Source organism: Trichechus manatus, unplaced genomic scaffold (assembly GCF_000243295.1).
Source record: "Trichechus manatus latirostris isolate Lorelei unplaced genomic scaffold, TriManLat1.0 scaffold00044, whole genome shotgun sequence".
Classification (NCBI taxonomy): domain Eukaryota; kingdom Metazoa; phylum Chordata; class Mammalia; order Sirenia; family Trichechidae; genus Trichechus; species Trichechus manatus.
This window is the reverse complement of record NW_004443980.1, coordinates 2,803,811-2,821,742: the sequence shown is the minus strand read 5'-3', so window position 1 is coordinate 2,821,742 and position 17,932 is coordinate 2,803,811. Positions and strand designations below refer to the sequence as shown.

The 17,932-nt window shown below is 36.1% G+C and overlaps 1 non-coding gene across 1 annotated transcript; it reads left to right on the top strand.

Moving 5' to 3' along the window:
• Positions 1-7,536: 7,536 nt before the first annotated feature.
• Positions 7,537-7,662, top strand: LOC111820607 (U6atac minor spliceosomal RNA). The gene has a single exon (XR_002824152.1). It is a non-coding gene; the product is annotated as a U6atac minor spliceosomal RNA (small nuclear RNA).
• The last annotated feature ends 10,270 nt before the right edge of the window (positions 7,663-17,932 follow it).

The window sequence follows — 17,932 nt, the reverse complement described above, 5'->3', positions numbered from 1 at the left end:
AAATGCTGAGGATGTTCTTCCCTTTTGGCTTTTTATCTCCCTGCCTTTGCATATTTCATTATAATACTGTACTTTGTCTTCTCAAGCCACCCTTTGAAATCTTCTGTTCAACTCTTTTACTTCATTATTTTTTCATTTTGCTTTAGCTACTCTATATTCAGGGGAATATTTCAAAGTCTTTTCTGACATCCATTTTGATCTTTTCTTTCTTTCTTGTCTGTTTAATGACCTTTTGCTTTCTTCATGTATGATGTTCTTGATGTCATTCCACAACTTGTCTGGTGTTCAGTCATTAGTGTTCAATGAGGCAAATCTATTCTTGAGATAGCTCTAAATTCAGGTGGGATATAGCCAAGGTCCTATTTTGGCTCTTGTAGACTTGTTTTAATTTTCCTCATCTTCAACTTAAACTTGTCTATGAGCAATTGATGGTCTGTTCCACAGTCAACCACTGGCCTTCACCTGACTGATGACATTGGCCTTCTCCATCGTCTCTTTCCACAGATGTAATCGATTTGATTACTGTGTATTCCATCTGGGGAGGTCCATGTGTATAGTCACCATTTATGTTGTTGAAAAAAGGCATTTCCAATGAATGGGTCTTGCAAAATTCTATTACATGATGTCCAACGTCACTGCTATTACCAAGGACATATTTTCCAACTACGTATCCTTCTTTGTTTCCAATTTTCACATTCCAAATACTAGTAATTGTCTATGCATCTTGATGATCAATTTCAGATTGCAGAAGTTGGTAAAAATCTTCAATTTCTTTATCTTTGTCATTAGTAGTTATTGCACAGATTTGAATAATAGTAGTCGTATTAACTAGCCCTCCTTGTAGGCATCACAGCAACACACAAGTCACAGTATGAAAAACTTGACAGATGAGTGGTGGGTAGCTTTATAGTACTCTCAAAGCTGGGTAGTGTCAGTTCTCTGAATTTGTTTTTCTTCAGTATTTTGTCAACTATTCTTGGTCTTTTGCCTTTCCATATAAGCTTTCAAATCAGTTTGTCAATATCCACAAAATAATTTGCTAGGATTTTGATTAGGATTGCAATGAATCTATAGATCATGTTGGGAAGAACTGACGTCTTAACAATATCAAGTCTTCCAATCAATGAACATAGACTATCTGTTCATTTATTTAGATTTTCTTTGATTTTTTTGTCTTCAAGTTTTGTAATTTTCCTCATATAGATCTTGTGTGTATTTTGTTACTCCTAAGATCTTCAATTTTTTGGTGATAGTGTAAAGGGTATTGTGTGTTTAATTTCAAATCCCAATTGTTCATTGCTAGTGTAATGAAAAACAACCGACTTTTGTATATTAGCCTTGTATCCTGCAACCTTGCAATAATTGCTTACTTATTCCAAGAGGTGTTTCGTTGATTCTTTGGTATTTTATGCATGGACAATCATATCATCTGTGTATAAACATAGTTTTGTTACTTTGTTTCCAATTTGATTGCCATTTTATTTCTTTATTGGTTTTGTTATGATTTCCAGTATAATATTGGATAAGAGTGGGGAGAAGGGACATCTTTGCCTTCTTCCAGATCTTAAGTGGGAAGCATCTAGTTTCTCCCCATACGTACAATGTTAGCTGTAGGTTTTTTGTAGATGTTCTTTATCAAGTTGAGAAAAAAAGTCCCCTTTATTCCTAGTTTGCTGAGAGTTTTTACCATGAATGGGTATTGGTTTTTCCAAGCTTTTGCTATATTTATTCATATGATTTTTGTTTTTATTTTGTTGATATGATGTGTTATATTAATTGATTTTTAAATGTTAAAACTTTCTTGCATACCTGGAATAAATTCCACTTGGTCATAGTGTATAATTCTTTTTATAATTTTTTTTAAATTCAATTTGCTATTATTGTGTTGGGGATTTTGCATCTATGTTCATGAGAGATATTGGCCTATGGTTTTCCTTTCTTGTAATGACTTTACCTCATTTTGAGATTAGGGTAATGCTGGTATCATAGAATAAATTAGGAAGTATCCCCTCTGCTTCTATTTCCTAGAAGAGATAGAAGAGAATTTGTATTATTTTTTCCTTATATTTTTGTGGAATTCACCAGTGAAACCATATGAGCCTGATGCTTTCTTTGTTGGAGGTTATTAATTGATTCAATTTCTTTAATATATATGGAAATACTTGGGTGATTTCTCTTTGTATGAGTTTTGGAAGATTGTGTCTTTGAAGTAATTGGTCCATTTCATCTAAGTTATCATATTTGTAGGCAGACTTCTTCATAGTATTCTTTTATTATCCTTTTAATGTCCATGGGATTAGAGTTATAGCCCCTCTTTTATATCTGATATTAGTAATTTGTGTCTCCCCCCCACCCCTTTTTTCTTTATTAGCCTGGCTAGAGGTTTTCGTACTTTATTGAACTTTTTAAAGAACCAGATTTTGTTTTCTTTGATTTTCTCTGTTTTGTTCTCGTTTTCAAGCTCATTGATTTCTGCTCTGATTTTTGTTATTTCTTTTTTTTCTGCTTGCTTTATGCTTACATTGCTCCTTTTTTTTTTTTCTAGTTTCCTAAGGTGGAAACTTCAATTATTGATTTTAGATCTTCTTCTTTTATAATATATGCATTTTATGCTATAAATTTCCCTCTAAGCACTGCTTTTATTGTAATCCACAAATTTTGATGTAAGTTGTATTTTCATTTTTATTTAGTCCAAAATATTTTTCATTTTCTCTTGAGACTTCTTTGACCCATGTGTTATTCTGGAATGTATTGTTTAATCTCCAAATATTTTGGGATTCTCTAGCTATCTTTCTGTTATTGATTTCTAGTTTACTTCCGTTGTGGTCTAAGAGTATATTTTGCATGATTCATATACTTTTAAATTTGTTGAGATGTGTTTCATGGTCCAGGATGTGACCTATCTTGGTAAATATTCCATGTTAGTTTGAGAAGAATGTGTATTTTACTATTGTTGGATGAAGTAGTCTGTAAATGTCAATTAGATCTAATTGATTGATGGGCCTGTTCAGTTCAAATATATCCTTACTGATATTCTGTCTGATGAATAGGTCTGTTACTGAGAAATGTGTGCTGAAGTCTCCAGTTATAACAGTGGATTTGTCTAGTTATCCTTGCAGTTCTTTCAGTTTTTGCCTCATGTATTTTCGTGCCGTGTTGTTAGGTGCATACACATTAAGGATTGTTAGGTCTTCTTGTAGAATTGACCCCTTAATCATTATGTAATTCCTCCTTTTATCCCCACTTCATCATCATAATTGGAGGATATCTTTACTGAGTATAGAATTTGGGGAAGTTATTTTCCTTTATCCCATTGAAGATATCCTACCACTGGCCTCTGTATTCCACTGGGTCTTGCTTTAAAACTGTTGAGAAGTTAGCTGTTAGTCTAATGCTTCTTTATGATAATTTCTTTTTTCTCTGTGCTCCCATATTTTCTTTTTATGTTTGGTGTCTGAGGTTTCATTATGCTTGTCTTTCATTCTGTTAATAGTGTTTTTTAAAAAAGGGAAGTTTTTAATTTTGATGAAGTCCAATTTGTGTATTTTTTAATGGATCTTGCTTTTAGTGTCATATCTAAGAAATCTCTACCTAACACCAGATCATATAAGATTCTCTCCTATGTTTTAATTTAGATGTTTTATAGTTTTATGTTTTACATTTAGGTCTATGATACATTTTTAGCTAATTTTTGTATGTGTATTGAGGTATGGATCAAAGTTCTTTTTTTTTTTGCATATGGATATCCAATTGTTTCATCACCTTTTGTTGACAAGAGTATTCTTTTTCCACTGAATCATCTTTGTATCTTTGTTGAAAATCAGCTGTCCATATTTGTGTGGGTCTGTTTCTAGACTCTGTATTCCATTCTATTTATGTATCTTTGGGTTTATCTTTGTTTTGTTTACTGTAGCTTTATAATAAGTCTTGAAACCAGGTAATATTATTTCTCCAACTTTGACTTCTTTTTCAAAGTTCTTTATCTATGTTCTTTACATTTCCATATTGACATTTAGAATCACTTTGTTGATTTCTACAAAAAAAAGCATGCTGAGAAATTGATTGGGATTACATTGATTTTATCATCAATTTGAGGAGAATTGACATCTTAACAATATTGAGTCTTCTGATCCATGAAAATGGTAACATGGTATACTTCTTCATTTATTTAGGTCTTCTTTAAATTTTTTCAGCAGTCATGCATATGTTTTGTCAGATTTATCCCTAAGTATTTCATTTTTTTGATGCCAGTTTAAATGATATTTTAAAATTATATTTTAAATTTTAAATATATTTTAAAATTATATTTTGATTGTTACTACTATGTGGAAATGCTACATAGATGATCATGTCATCTGCAAATAACAACAGATTTACTTCTTCCTTTTGAAACTGGATACCTTTGTGTAGAGTTGATGTTATTCTTCTTATACTTTTGTAGAATCCACCGGTGAAAGCATCTAGATCAAGAGTTTTCTTTGTTGGAAGACTTTTAATTATAAATTCAACTTTTGATATAGCTATAAGACTATTCAGGTTATCTTTTCTTTTTCCCCCCTTCATTGTGCTTTGGTTGTTTGTTCCTTCAAAGGAATTTTTTCATTTTTCTATGTTGTTGAATATATTGGTATAATCATTTCCCTATTATTATTTTAATATCTGTCGTAATGTCACTTTTCTTATTCCTGAATGTTAATTTGTTTAAGTGTGATTCCTATAAGCAGCATGTAGTTAAGTTGTGCTCTTTTATCGAATCTGACAATCTTTGCTTTTTAATTGGGTGTTTAGACAATTTACTTTTAATGTGATTATTGCTATGTTTAGATTTAAATGTATCATGTTGCTATTTGTTTTCTATTTGTTCCATCTGTTTTCATTCCCTTTTTGCTCTTTTTGATCATTAAGATATTTTTAGGCATTAAAAAGTCCTATCCAGGCAAAATCAGAACTTCAATTTTATGTTCAATCCAGATCTTTTACCCTTCCCCTGCTCAGGTCTGACTCATGGCTAATGGCCCTTTCCTGTTTCTTTTAGCTTTTTTGCTTTTCTTTTCCCTTTCTTTGTGCTGCTTATGGAACCTCCAGTGCTGGGGTTGGGAGAAACTAGATCAGAGGTAAAAAGGCTATAAATCTTTTTATTTAACAGTAACAATAGCAACCAAAGTCTTTGTTTTTATCTTATTTATGGACGCTGCAAGTTAAACACAGCTTTAGATATTGAAGAGCAGACTCTTGTATTAGTCTGTTAGATTTAAATGCTGGACACAATGGATGTCAGAAATTGGTATACAGTTACTTACCTTAAATAGATTAGATGTGAGTAATACCTTAAATGGATTAGATGTAATTTAATTATTATCATTAAGTCATTATGAACTATGATATGATGTTTGTTAAGGTAATGTGAATTACTGTTAACAGATGAACTTAATGAAAGTTTATTTTATCATGTATGTAATGTGTAAAATTGGTTCTCTTTCAACAGACAACTCTCTTCTAGGCAGTGATTCAGGGCCCAGGGCTCCATCTGTAGTTCTGCCTAAGGTTGCTGTACCCACCTGCATCAAGCTGGCATTGCTCAGGGACATATTTTAATAGGCTTAGGGCTGGGGGGTGGCATATATCACTTACCTTCATATTCCATTGACCAGGACTCAGTTATACTTAACTGCAAGGGAGGCTGGGAAATGTATAGTTGTCTGCAAAGTAAGAAGAAAAAAGGTTTGGTGAACAGCTAGCTAGTCTCTGGGCAGGAAAAGTTTCTTTCTTACAAGCATTCCATATATTTAAATTTAAAACTAAAGCTCAGTGAACATGGCTTCTCATCTCCCTTTTCTGTGGCAATGTGTTGACATCATAGAGCCAGGTCACTTATTTCTCACCCAGACCTCCATGAGTACATGTCTTTGTGGGGTGAAAAAAAAAAACTCATCACACTAACACCAAAGATCTCTGAAGCTGCCAATCTTGAATTTTTAAGAAAGTTTCTTAAAGGGGTCAAGCCATTATAATGAACATTTTAAACGAAAAATAACAGACAATAGAATACTTATTAAAGTCAAGCAGTGATTTCTTTATATTGTATGAAATCCTGCATTTTTTTTCTTTTAAAATTAACTCTTGGATGTCTTTTTAAATATATTTTTTATTTAAAAATAGGAACATGAAGTTCAATTTTCTGGAGTTTTGATTTCAGACAAAAAGGCATTTGTATAAAGAATCTTTTAGAGTGTTTATACTTGTCTCTGTGTTTAGTATGTTTCTTATAAAATTCTCAACCTCTGGAGTCATAGGGTACTCAGGGCAAGGGACTCCAGTTTAACATTAGTTTAATGGTTTTGGCCCCTGCTCTCAACTGAATTTGTACAGAGGAGTCATGCCTTGCATGTCCTGTAGTCATTAGTTGGCATGAAATGGTCCTGCTGCTTGTGTTGTCTTATAATTATTTATAAGTTAGTCTTCTGTAAGATGACTGTGTCCACTTGAAGAATTTAAGAGAAAACTGCTTGTGGGGATGATAGCTTCTGAGGGTCAGAAAATCTATGATCCTACGTGGTAACTCTCTTACCATTTAGTTACCTAGGGTACTGATACACTTCATGATTTGAGGGCTATCTTTATAGAAATGGTCTGTATGTCAGCCAAACCAGCTCTGAGCAATTTGTTGTGAATGTCATATACTTATTTTATAACCAAATATTTTGCTCATTAACTTGAGGTCTTAAGTATGTCTTAGTTTTTTTTAATATACTGTCCTCGATAGTGACATCTATTTCAACTTATATGCTAGGAGGTAAGGTTAATAGCTTCGTTAGTTTGACAAAGATATACTAAATGCTTACTATGTGCCAGGCATCTGGAATTAAAGATTTATAGAGATTAGCCCCTTGCTGAGCCTCAGAAGATAATCAAATGACTTTTGGGTGACAAGGTGACCATATTTCGTCCAAGAAAGGGATATAAAATAAACTGAAAAAGTAAATTTTGTAGAATGTTAGCGGAACCTAAGTGCCAAGGAGAAAAATTAATGGGGATGGGAAGTTTAAGGGTGGTGGGTGTTATAATTTTAGATAGAGTGGTCAGGGAAGGCTTCACTGATTATGTGAAATTTGAACAAAAACTTGATGGAGCTGAGAGAAGACCATACCAGGTAGAGAGAACAGCAAGGATAAGGCCTCTTCAGCTGATATACTTGAGGAAAAGCAAAGAGGCCAACTTGTGTGGCTGATCAGAGTAAACAAGGGGAGCATAATAGGAAATGAGGTCAGAGAAGCTGAGTTTAGTGATGGGGCAGAGGTGAGGGGGAGCAGAGGACAGTAGGCACTGACCAGGATCATAACCAGAATTGTGTGGTATCCTGAAGGCTAAGTGAAGAAAGTGTAGCAAGAAGGAGGGAGTGATGAACTGTGTCAAATGATGCTGATGGGTCATGTAAGATACAGTATGAGAACCGATCATGCATTTAGATTTGTGTTGCTGTTGGTGGAGTGGAGAGGGAAAGCATGACTGTAGTGAGATCAAGAGTGAATGGGAGCAGTGTTTTATGAAAGGAGAGAAGGTTAGCACTCCCCTTGACAAGGATGGAAGAAGCCATTGGGCCTTACAACATGCATGGGGTTAAGGCATTGCCACCTACTTTGTAGCATCTAACCACAGTTTTTATTTCAAGGAACCACAAAAGAAGCTAACAAACCTACCCATCAAAATAAAAAAGAAGAAAAACATAAAGTCTTAATAAACACAAAATCAACAATAATGAAAGAAATGAAAAGAATATACATAAACAAAGAACTCAGCACGGAGAATTAAGCAGAACAAAGAAACAGTCAACACCACAAAATAAATAAATAATACAACAAATGACAGTAGTGAATTCATACCTATTGATAATTACACTGAATGCAAATGGCTTAAATGCACCAGTAAAGAGACAGAGTGGCAGAATGGATAAAAAACATGATCCAACTATATGCTCTCTACAAAAAATACACCATAGATACAAAGACATAAAGTAAAACTCAAAGGATGGAAAAAATATCTCAAGCAAACAATACCCAAAAAACTGAAGGAGTGACAATATTAATCTCTGACAAAATAGACTTTAAAGCAAAATCCATCATAAAGGATAAGAAAGGATATAATATTATACACCAGGAAGACATAACCATAATAAATATATACACACCTAATGACAGGGCTCCAAAATACATAAAACAAACTCTAACAGCATTGAAAAGAGAAATAGACAATTCACAATAATAGTAGGAGACTTCAACACAGTATCTTCAGTGAAGGACAGAACATTTAGAAACAAACTCAGTAAAGATACAGAAGATCTAAATGCCACAGTCAACCAACTGGACCTCAAAGACATGTACAGAACACTTCACCCACCAGCAGCAAAGTATACATTCTTTTCCAGTGCACATGGAACATTCTCCAGAATAGACTACATTAAAAAAAAAAAAAAAAGCAAGCCTCAACAAAATCTGAAACCTGGAAATAATACAAAGCATGTTCTCTGATCACAATGCCATAAAAGTAGAAATCAACAACAGGAATAGTAAGGAAAAAAATCAAATACATGGAAACTGAACAACACATTGCTTAAAAACTACTGGATAATAGGAGAAATCAAGGATAGAATAAAAAAATTCATAGAATCAAATGAGAATGAAAACACATCATACCAAAACTTTTGAGACACAGCAAAAGCAGTGCTTGGAGGTCAATTTACAATAATAAATGCACGCATCAAAAAAGAAGAAAGGGCCAAAATCAAAAACCCATAGTCACCAGAAGAAAGTAAACAATAAAGATTATAGCAGAAATAAATGAAATAGAGAACAGAAACACAATAAAAAGAATCACCAAGACCAGAAGTTTGTTCTTTGAAAGGATCAACAAAATCAATAAAAGCAATTGGCCAAACTGACAAAAGAGAACAGGAGAGGAAGCAAATAACGAATAAGAAATGAGATGGGTGATATCACAACTGAATCAACTGAAATAAAAAGAATCATAACAGAATACTACGAACTCCAAAAAATTTGAAAACCTAGAGCACATGGACCAATTTCTAGAACGCACTACATACCTAACCTAACACAAACTGAGGTAGAAAAACTAAACATACTCACAAAGAAAGAAGAGATAGATTGAAGAGGTAATAAAAAAAAATTCCTAACAACAACAAAAAAAAAAAGCTCTGGCCTGGGCAGCTTCACTGGAGAGTTCTACCAAACGTTCAGAGAAGAACTCACACCAATACGACTCAAACTATTTCAGAGCATAAAAAAGTAAGGGATACCCCCACAATCATTCTATGAAGACAGCATAACCCTGACACCAAGGCCAGGCAAAACCAAAACCCATTGCTGTCAAGTCAGTTCTGACTCATAGTGACCCTGACCCTATAGGACAAAATAGAATGCCCCCCTCGGGTTTCCAAGGATTCAAACTGCCAACCTTTTGGTTAGTGGTCAAGCTCTTAACTGCTACGCCACCAGGGCTCCAAAGCCAGGCAAACCCTTGCCATCAGTTCTGACTCATAGCAATCCTATAGGACAGAGTAGAACTGCCCCATAGGGTTCCCAAGAAGCTCCTGGTGGACACAAACTGCCAACCTTTTGGTTGGCAGCTGTAGCTTTTAACCATTATGTCACCAGGGTTTCCAAAGCCAGGCAAAGACACTACAAAAAAAGAAAATACAGACCAGTGTCCCTCATGAACATGTTGTTGTTGTTATGTGCCATCAAGTCAGTTCTGACTCACAGCAACCCTATAGGACAGAGTAGAACTGCCACATAGCATTTCCAAGGAGTGGCTGGTGGATTCAAACTGCCGACTATTTGGTTAGCAGCCAAGCTATTAACCATTACACCACCAGGGCTCGCTCATGAACATAGATGCAAAAATTCTCAACAAAATTCTAGCCAATAGAATTCAACAGAATATCTAAAAAATAATAATACCTTATGACCAAGTGGGATTCATACCAGGTATGCAAGGATGGTTTAACATTAGAGAATTAATCAATGTAATCCACCACACAAATAAAACAAAAGAACCACATGATCATCTCAATCTACACAGAAAAGGCATTTGACAAAGTCCAACACTGATTCCTGATAAAAACTCTCAGCAAAACAGAAATAGAAGGAAAAGCCCTCGACATAATAAAAGGCATTTATACAAAACCAACAGCCAACACCATTCTCAAGGGAGACTGAAAGCTTTCCCCTTGAGAATGGGAACCAGACAAGGATGCCCTTTATCACCACTCTTATTCAACATTGTGCTGGAAGTCCTAGCTAGAGCAATAAGGCAATAAAAAGAAATAAAGGGCATCCAAATACGTAAGGAAGAGGTAAAACTGTCACTAGTCACAGATGATATGATTTTATACATATAAAACCCCAAAGAATCCACAAACAAGCTACTGGAACTAATAGAAGATTTCAGCAAAGTAGCAGAACAGAAGATTAACATACAAAAATCAGTTGGATTCCTCTTCATTGACAAAGAGAATTTTGAAAAAGAAATCAATACTATTTACAATAGCCTCCAAAAGATAAAATACTTAGGACTAAATCTAACCAGGGATGTAAAAGACCTATACAAAGAAAACTACAAAACACTACTGTAAGAAACCAAAAGAGACCTATATAAATGGAAAAACATATGATACTTATAGAAAGGAAGACTCATCACTGTGAAAATGTCAATACTACCCAAAGCGATCCTGATGCAATCCTGATCCAAATTCCAATGGCATTCTTTAATGAGAGGGAGAAACAAATCACCAACTTTACAGGAAAGGGAAGAGGCCCCAGGTAAGTAAACATTACTGAAGAAGAAGAACAAAGTGGGAGGCCTCACACTACCTGATCTTAAAACCTACTATACAGCCATGGTAATCAAAGCAGCCTGTTTCTGGTACAACAACAGACACATAGACCAATGGAACAGAATTGGGAACGAAGATGTAAATCCACCCATCCATGGGCAGATGATATTTGACAAAGGGCCAAAGTCTGTTAAATGGGGAAAAGACTATCTCTTTAACAAATGGTTCTGGCATAACTAGATGTCCATTTGTAAGGATCCATGCCTCACACCATACACAAAAGCTAACTAAAAATGTATCAAAGACCTAAATATAAAACCTAAAACTATAAAGATCACAGAAGAAAAAATAAGGATAACACTAGGGGCCCTAATACATGGCATAAATAGAATACAAACCATAACTAACAATGCACAAACACCAGAAGAGAAACTAGACAACTGGGAGCTTCTAAACGTTAAACACTTAAGGTCATCAAAAGACTTCACAAAAGAGTAAAAAGAGAGCCTACAGAATGTGGAAAAATTATTGGCTATGACACATCTGACAAAGGTCTAATCTCTAAAATCTACAAAAGACTTCAACATGTCAATACCAAAAAGACAAATAATCCTTTAAAAAATGGGCAAAGGATATGAACAGACACTTCACCAAAGAAGACATTCAGGTGGCTTGCAGACACATGAAGAAATGCTCGTGATCATTAGCCATTGAAACCAAAACCTGTTGCTGTTGAAGTCGATTCTGTCATTAGCCATTAAAGAAATGCAAATCAAAACTACAGTGAGATACCATCTCACCCCAACAATACTGGCACTAATCAACAATAAGAATAAATAACTAATATTGGAGAGGCTGCAGGGAGATTGGAACTCTTATGCACTGCTGGTGGTACAAAGTGGTACAACCACAATGGAAAATAGTATGGCACCTCCTTAAGAAGCTAGAAATAGAAACACCATATGATCCAGGAATCCTACTCCTAGGAATATATCCTAGAGAAAGAAGAACCATCACAGGAATAAATATATGCACACCCACGTTCATTGTAGCATGATTCTCAATAGCAAAAAGATGGAAACAACCTAAGTTCCCATCAACAGATGAATGGATAAACAAATTATGGTACATACCCACAATGGAATACTGTGCAATGATAAAGAACAATGATAAATCACCAAACATCTGACAATATGGATGAATCTGGAGGGCATTATGCTAAGTGAAAAAATGAATCACAAAAGCACAAATATTATATGAGACCACTATTATAAAAACCCAAGAAAAGGTGAAGGGAAAGACAATACACAATATAGGGGAGGTCAGCACAACTCGACTAAGGCAAAGTCATAGAAATTTCCTAGAAACATCCAAACACCTTGAGGGATGGAGTTTCTAGTGCTGAGGGCTGGGGACCATGGTCTGGGGGGACATCTAGGTCAATTGGCATAACATGGTTCATAAAGAAAATGTTCTACTTCCTACTTTGGTGAGTCTTAAAAGCTTGTGATCGGCCGTGTAAAATATATCTATTTGTTCCATCCCATCAGAGCAAAAGAGAATGAAGAAAGCCAAAGATCCAAAGAAAATATTAGCCCAAAGGGCTAAAGGACCACATGAACCTCAACCTCCACCAACCTGAGCCCAGAAGAACTAGATGGTACCCAGCTACCACCACCGACTGCTCTGACAGGGATCACAATAGATTATTCTGGACAGAGCGAGAGAAAAATGTAGAACAAAATTCAAATTCACAAAAGAAGACCAGACTTACTGGTCTGACAGAGACTGGAGGAACCCCTAAGACTATGCCCCCCGAACACCCTGCTAACTTAGAACTGAACCCACTCCCAAAGCTCACTTTTCAGGAAAAGATTAACAGGCCTATAAAACAAACAATAACACAAATGAGGATCCTGCTTCTTAGTTCAATCAAATATATGAGACCAAATGGGCTACTCCTGCCCAAAAGCAAGAGGCTAATGCAGGAAGGGGCAGGAAAACTGGGCGAATGGACATGGGATCCTGGGGTGGAAAGGGAGAGAGTGCTGTCACATTGTGAGGATCGCGACTGATGTCACAAAATGATATGTGTATAAATTTTTTAATGAGAAACTAACTAGAGCTATAAACTTTCACATAAAGCACAATAAAATTAAAAATAATTGCAATGTAAGTGGGAAAAAAAAGGAGTGGATGGCAGCAGAGGAAGTATAAATATCTCCTTGAGGAGTTTTGTTGCAGTGGGGTGGTAGATATGGGAAATGGAGTCAAGAGAGTTTTTTTTTTTAAGGACAGAAATTATAGCATGTTTGTATGCTGATGAGAATAATTCAGGAGAGAGGGAAATGCTGACGTCAGTGAGCAAGAGGAGAGAATTGGTGGAGGTGAGAGGGAAGGGATCTCATGCACGAGGGGAGAGGTTGGCCTTAAATGGAAGCATGGCCAGGGCATCCGTGGAGAGGGCAGAGTAAATGGGCACATCTGCTGGTAGGTGGACAATGATAGAGGTGAAAGCATGTGGAAGTCTCTTCTGATTGCCACTGTTTTCTCAATAGACTAGGGAGCAAGGTAAAAGCTGGGACTAGGAATGGGAGGGGACCTTTGGAGCACTGAGGAAGAGAAGGTGTGAAGTAATTGTCTGAGAGATAGGGAGAGTGGATGGACCAGGGAATGTTATTGGTATTGCTGGGCAGTATTTAGGTGGTCATGGAAACAGAGGCCTTAAAGTGTGGTAAGAATTGAGGTCTGAGCGAAAACTCAGAGTCAGCTCACGTAGAGCCTCACAGGTCATGATAATGACTTTAGATTTCATTCTAGGTGAGATGGGCAGCCACTGGAATGTTCGAGCAGTGGAGTGACACAATCTGACTTAGGTTTTAAAAGACTCATTTTGACCACTCTGTGTGGAATATTCCTGCAGGAATGGAAGCAGGAAAAATGTTAGTTCAGTGTTCTAAGTGAAAGATGATCATAGCTTGAACTGGGATGGAAGAGTTAGAGGTGGAGAGAAGGGGTTGGATTTGAGATATATTTTGAAGGTAGAGCTAACAGGATTTGCCAGTTAAAAGTGGGATATGAGAAAAAGAAGGACATCAAGGGTGAACTTGAGGTTTAATCCTGAGCAATCCGTGAATGGTAGTGTCAATTAGATAATCAGGTTTCTCAGCCTCAAATACACATGTGAGACTAACTCCAACTCTGCTGCTAATAGTCTCACATTTTGGACACGAAGGAAGCTGATTTTGGCATGAACATACCATAAAGGTCTAAGATGTGCAGTTTTTCCTCAACATTTTAGCATATTTTCTTTTACTTTTATAACTCCAAGATTAACTAAGTATCAATTTAACCTAAGCTCTGGAAATGTCTTCTTCTTTCAACAATGACAGAATTCAGTTAATAGTCTGGAGCTAGTTAGGTTTTCCAAACAATAAAACAAAGTGTATTTATTTTAATGGAGAAGCTCTGCTCTGTCCATTCAGTATTTTAATGTTTTCACTTTTCGTTTCTTTAAAACTTAAGTAAAACTATAAATGTCTGAAAAATGAATATGCCACCAACTTTAAGAAGAAAGATGTCATTTTGTCCCCCACTTCTTGAAGATCAGCTTGTCTCAATTTCCCCATTCTCTGTTTTCCTGAATTTTTACTAGGTTTCTGACTGGGCCAATCTGGCTGCATACCCTCTTGACGCTTCTTCATTAGCTCACTTTCAGGACTACCAAAAAACAATTGGTGCCTTCACTTCTATCCCCTTAAACTCAGAGATTTCAAATGTTTCCATTTAACAGCTCACTAACCGGAGAAAACCTAACAAAAAGATGCTAAAATGTTTCCCAAAAAGTGCAGTTTAGTCATTTTCTTTATTGTGTTTGTAAATGATGCCACTGGGACTAAGGGAGGAAATGAATGTATTGCATAGGAATCTTTGTTTTGTGGTTTGGGGAGATCAAGAAGAAAAATGGTACCTGGATCTTTTATTAATGTCTTCAATTTGTTTCTTCTGGTCTGCTTTCCTCTCAGCAGGGTGAATGGTTAATTTCAGGTGAAAGGAAGCAAGTCCTTTATTGCCTTTTTCCATGATCAGGCTCTCAACATGAACTTGATGGCTCCTATTGTTGGTGTCTTAAATTGTAAACAGCTGTCAGGTTTGTGGCTTGGTGCTGGGGCAGAAAAGCACACGTGTTGTTATTTCAGAAGTAGCGGCAATGTAACATACAAATCAAGGGCTTAAGCACTGAAGTCCGACTTGGGTATGGAGGCTAGTGTCATCATTGTCTAACAGACTGGGTCTCGAAGCCCTTTCGTGCCTGGTGGTACATATAGTGACCATGAAACTTTTCGGCCTCTGGGGTTATTGGCACGCTGCTCTACCACACAGCAGGATCCTTTATGACTATTTGAAACTGAAGAAACAGGCGTGTGCTGCAAATTACTGTTTTTACAGGGTATTGTATGAGGTGTCTGAATTTTTGGTAGGAAAAATAGAAATTTTTAAAAGTTTTATTTGTTACACATATGTACCAATAGACCCTGGTGGGGACCCTGGGGTATAATTAGTGGTACTTCATATGTACCACTAAACACTTAGGGTAGGTTCTGGGAGGGGACACGGAAAGAAAATCCATACCGCGTCTCTCCCTTACTTAAAAATAATTGTCTAGATAATACATTCCTCCAAGATCGTAAAAAGGTTTATAACAAAATGTCTTCTTCCTGCTGCTATCTGCTATCTGCCTAGTCCCCTCCACCTTCCACGGGTAACCATTGTTTTAATTTTTTTGTGTGTCTCCTTCAGAACTTTTTTTTAAATTGCATTTTAGATGAAGGTTTACAGAGCAAATTAGTTTCTCATTAAACAATTAGTACACATATTGTTTGATGACATTGGTTGCCACCCACGACATGTCAACACTCTCCCCTTCTTGATCTTAGAAGTATGTTTTTAGTTTCAAAATACATGAATTAAATATTTTTATTGATTCCTAATTTTATTGCATTATGGTTAGAGAATGTGGTCTACATGTCATTTCTTGGCTCTGTGCTGAGGCTTCTTTTATTTAATTCAAGGGCAATTTTTGGAATTGTTTCATGTGTACTCGAAGAAACTGACATTCTCTATGTGACATATATTTATTAAATCAAGCTTGTTTGTTCTGTTGTTCAACTCTTCTGTATCTTTCCTTATTCTTTCAATCTGTTTGAGGAATGTTAAAATATTTCACTATAATCCTGACTCGTCAGTTCTTTCGTAACTCATCAACTTATGATTTATATATTTTGAAGTTATCTTGTTAAGTGAATATAGCCAAATGGCTATAGGGATGGGTATAGAAGTAGAAGATAAGGATTTGGCAGATGTCAAATACCAGAGATAAAATCCAGGCGAGAGCTGAGGAAGAAAAGCTTTTTTTCAAACTAAAGAGTTGATACAAAAGAAGTGCCAGGTCGTGCCTGCCAAGTCAGTGGAGCTAGATCCAAGGCAGGGACTGTGTGCTATCTGAGGAGTGAATGCATGGGAGTGGAGGGGGCCGAGATGAAGTCAGCTGGATGTAACTAAGAGTTGATTGTTTGTAACTGCTACTGTATCTGTGTATGGAGTCCCTGGGTGCTGCAAATGGTTAAGCACTGAGCTACTAACTAAAAGTTGGCAGTTTGAACTCACCCAGCAGCACCGCAGAAGAAAGTTCTGGCAATCTGCTTCTGAAAGGCCACAACCATGAAAACCCTGTGAAGCACAGTTCTAATCTGAAACACAGGGGGTTGTCATAAGTTGGAATCAGCTCTATGGCAACTAGTACACCTGTGTATTTGTTTGAAAGTAGTTACACTTGAAAGTTGTTACCTGCACGGAGTCCTGGCAGAAAGGAATCCTTTGTGTTGACTGAAACATATCAGAGCAACTTCTAACATTTAATTTATTTCCACCCATACTTTTATTTTGGAAGGACATTCCTGACTTTTGTATACTTCCTTTTAAAATCTTGATATCATGTTTCATATTGCCTTTTGTATTTTGTGGTCCTGGAGGATGGATTATTCCAACTGTCTTACTTAACTGACTGTTACTGTCTGGAGGGAACTTTAGTGAATTCAACTTACCTGGTAACCTTTCCCTCTGAGATTTTGTTTCTGGTCGACTTCACCCCTGAGCAGAAATCATTCTCCTATAGTACTCAGTTTATCTGTAGATGAAAATCTTTGCATCTTAAATAAAACACTCAGCTAGTGGGGTCAGGTTTGGCTCTGTTTCTCTTCATCGGTGCTTCTAGATCCATTTGCCAAGTCTGAGTCCACAAACTCAGACATCTTGGAGGAACACTAAAGGTAAGGGTGCTTTTCACTGAATGTGAAAATAGCATTTTGTTGAAGGCTATTTTGCTCAATTGCTCCAAAGTAGTTTGCTCTTGGGAGCAAAGACCAAGCCTGAGACATTCAAGACTAAAAGGAAACTAGTTTTCTCTCTCTCTTTTTTAAAAGTACATATAAGCAATTGACAAAAGGAACTTTATGATGAAAACTATCCTTCAACTCTGACAGTGACATTCTCTGCTGTAAAAACAGTTCTTTCACAAAGAGTACATAAATCTCCTCTCATTTCTTTATTTCTTTCAGGTCTCTTGATTTTGGGTGAAAAAAAGCAAGCAAAGTTTATGGTGAGGTTTATTTTAGTAAAATTGACAAGTACCCAACTGATTCACGATTCTGCTTTACCCCAACTCCATGCAAACATTTACCTCCTTTATTTAGTTTATGCAAACGAAAGAGACTCATGGGAGTGTGTGCGCTAAATACTCTGTATAATTGCACAGTTTTAAATTTCAGAATTGTAGTAAAGACTCAGTATCTAGGATGCTGTGACATTTTTAGTTCCCCAAAACCTTGTAACAAGCTTTACAAATTCTGCAGTTGAGTCTCTTTTCTCTTTGGTTATTTTCGCACCATCAAATTATACTGCTTCTAATTCTTCATGGTAGATCTAGTGCCAAATCCTTTCTATGAATATCCACTTCTTTTCCAGATTCAAAAATGTAGACTCAAAATGATTAAATTAAACAGCAGTTAATCTAAGAGTTAAATT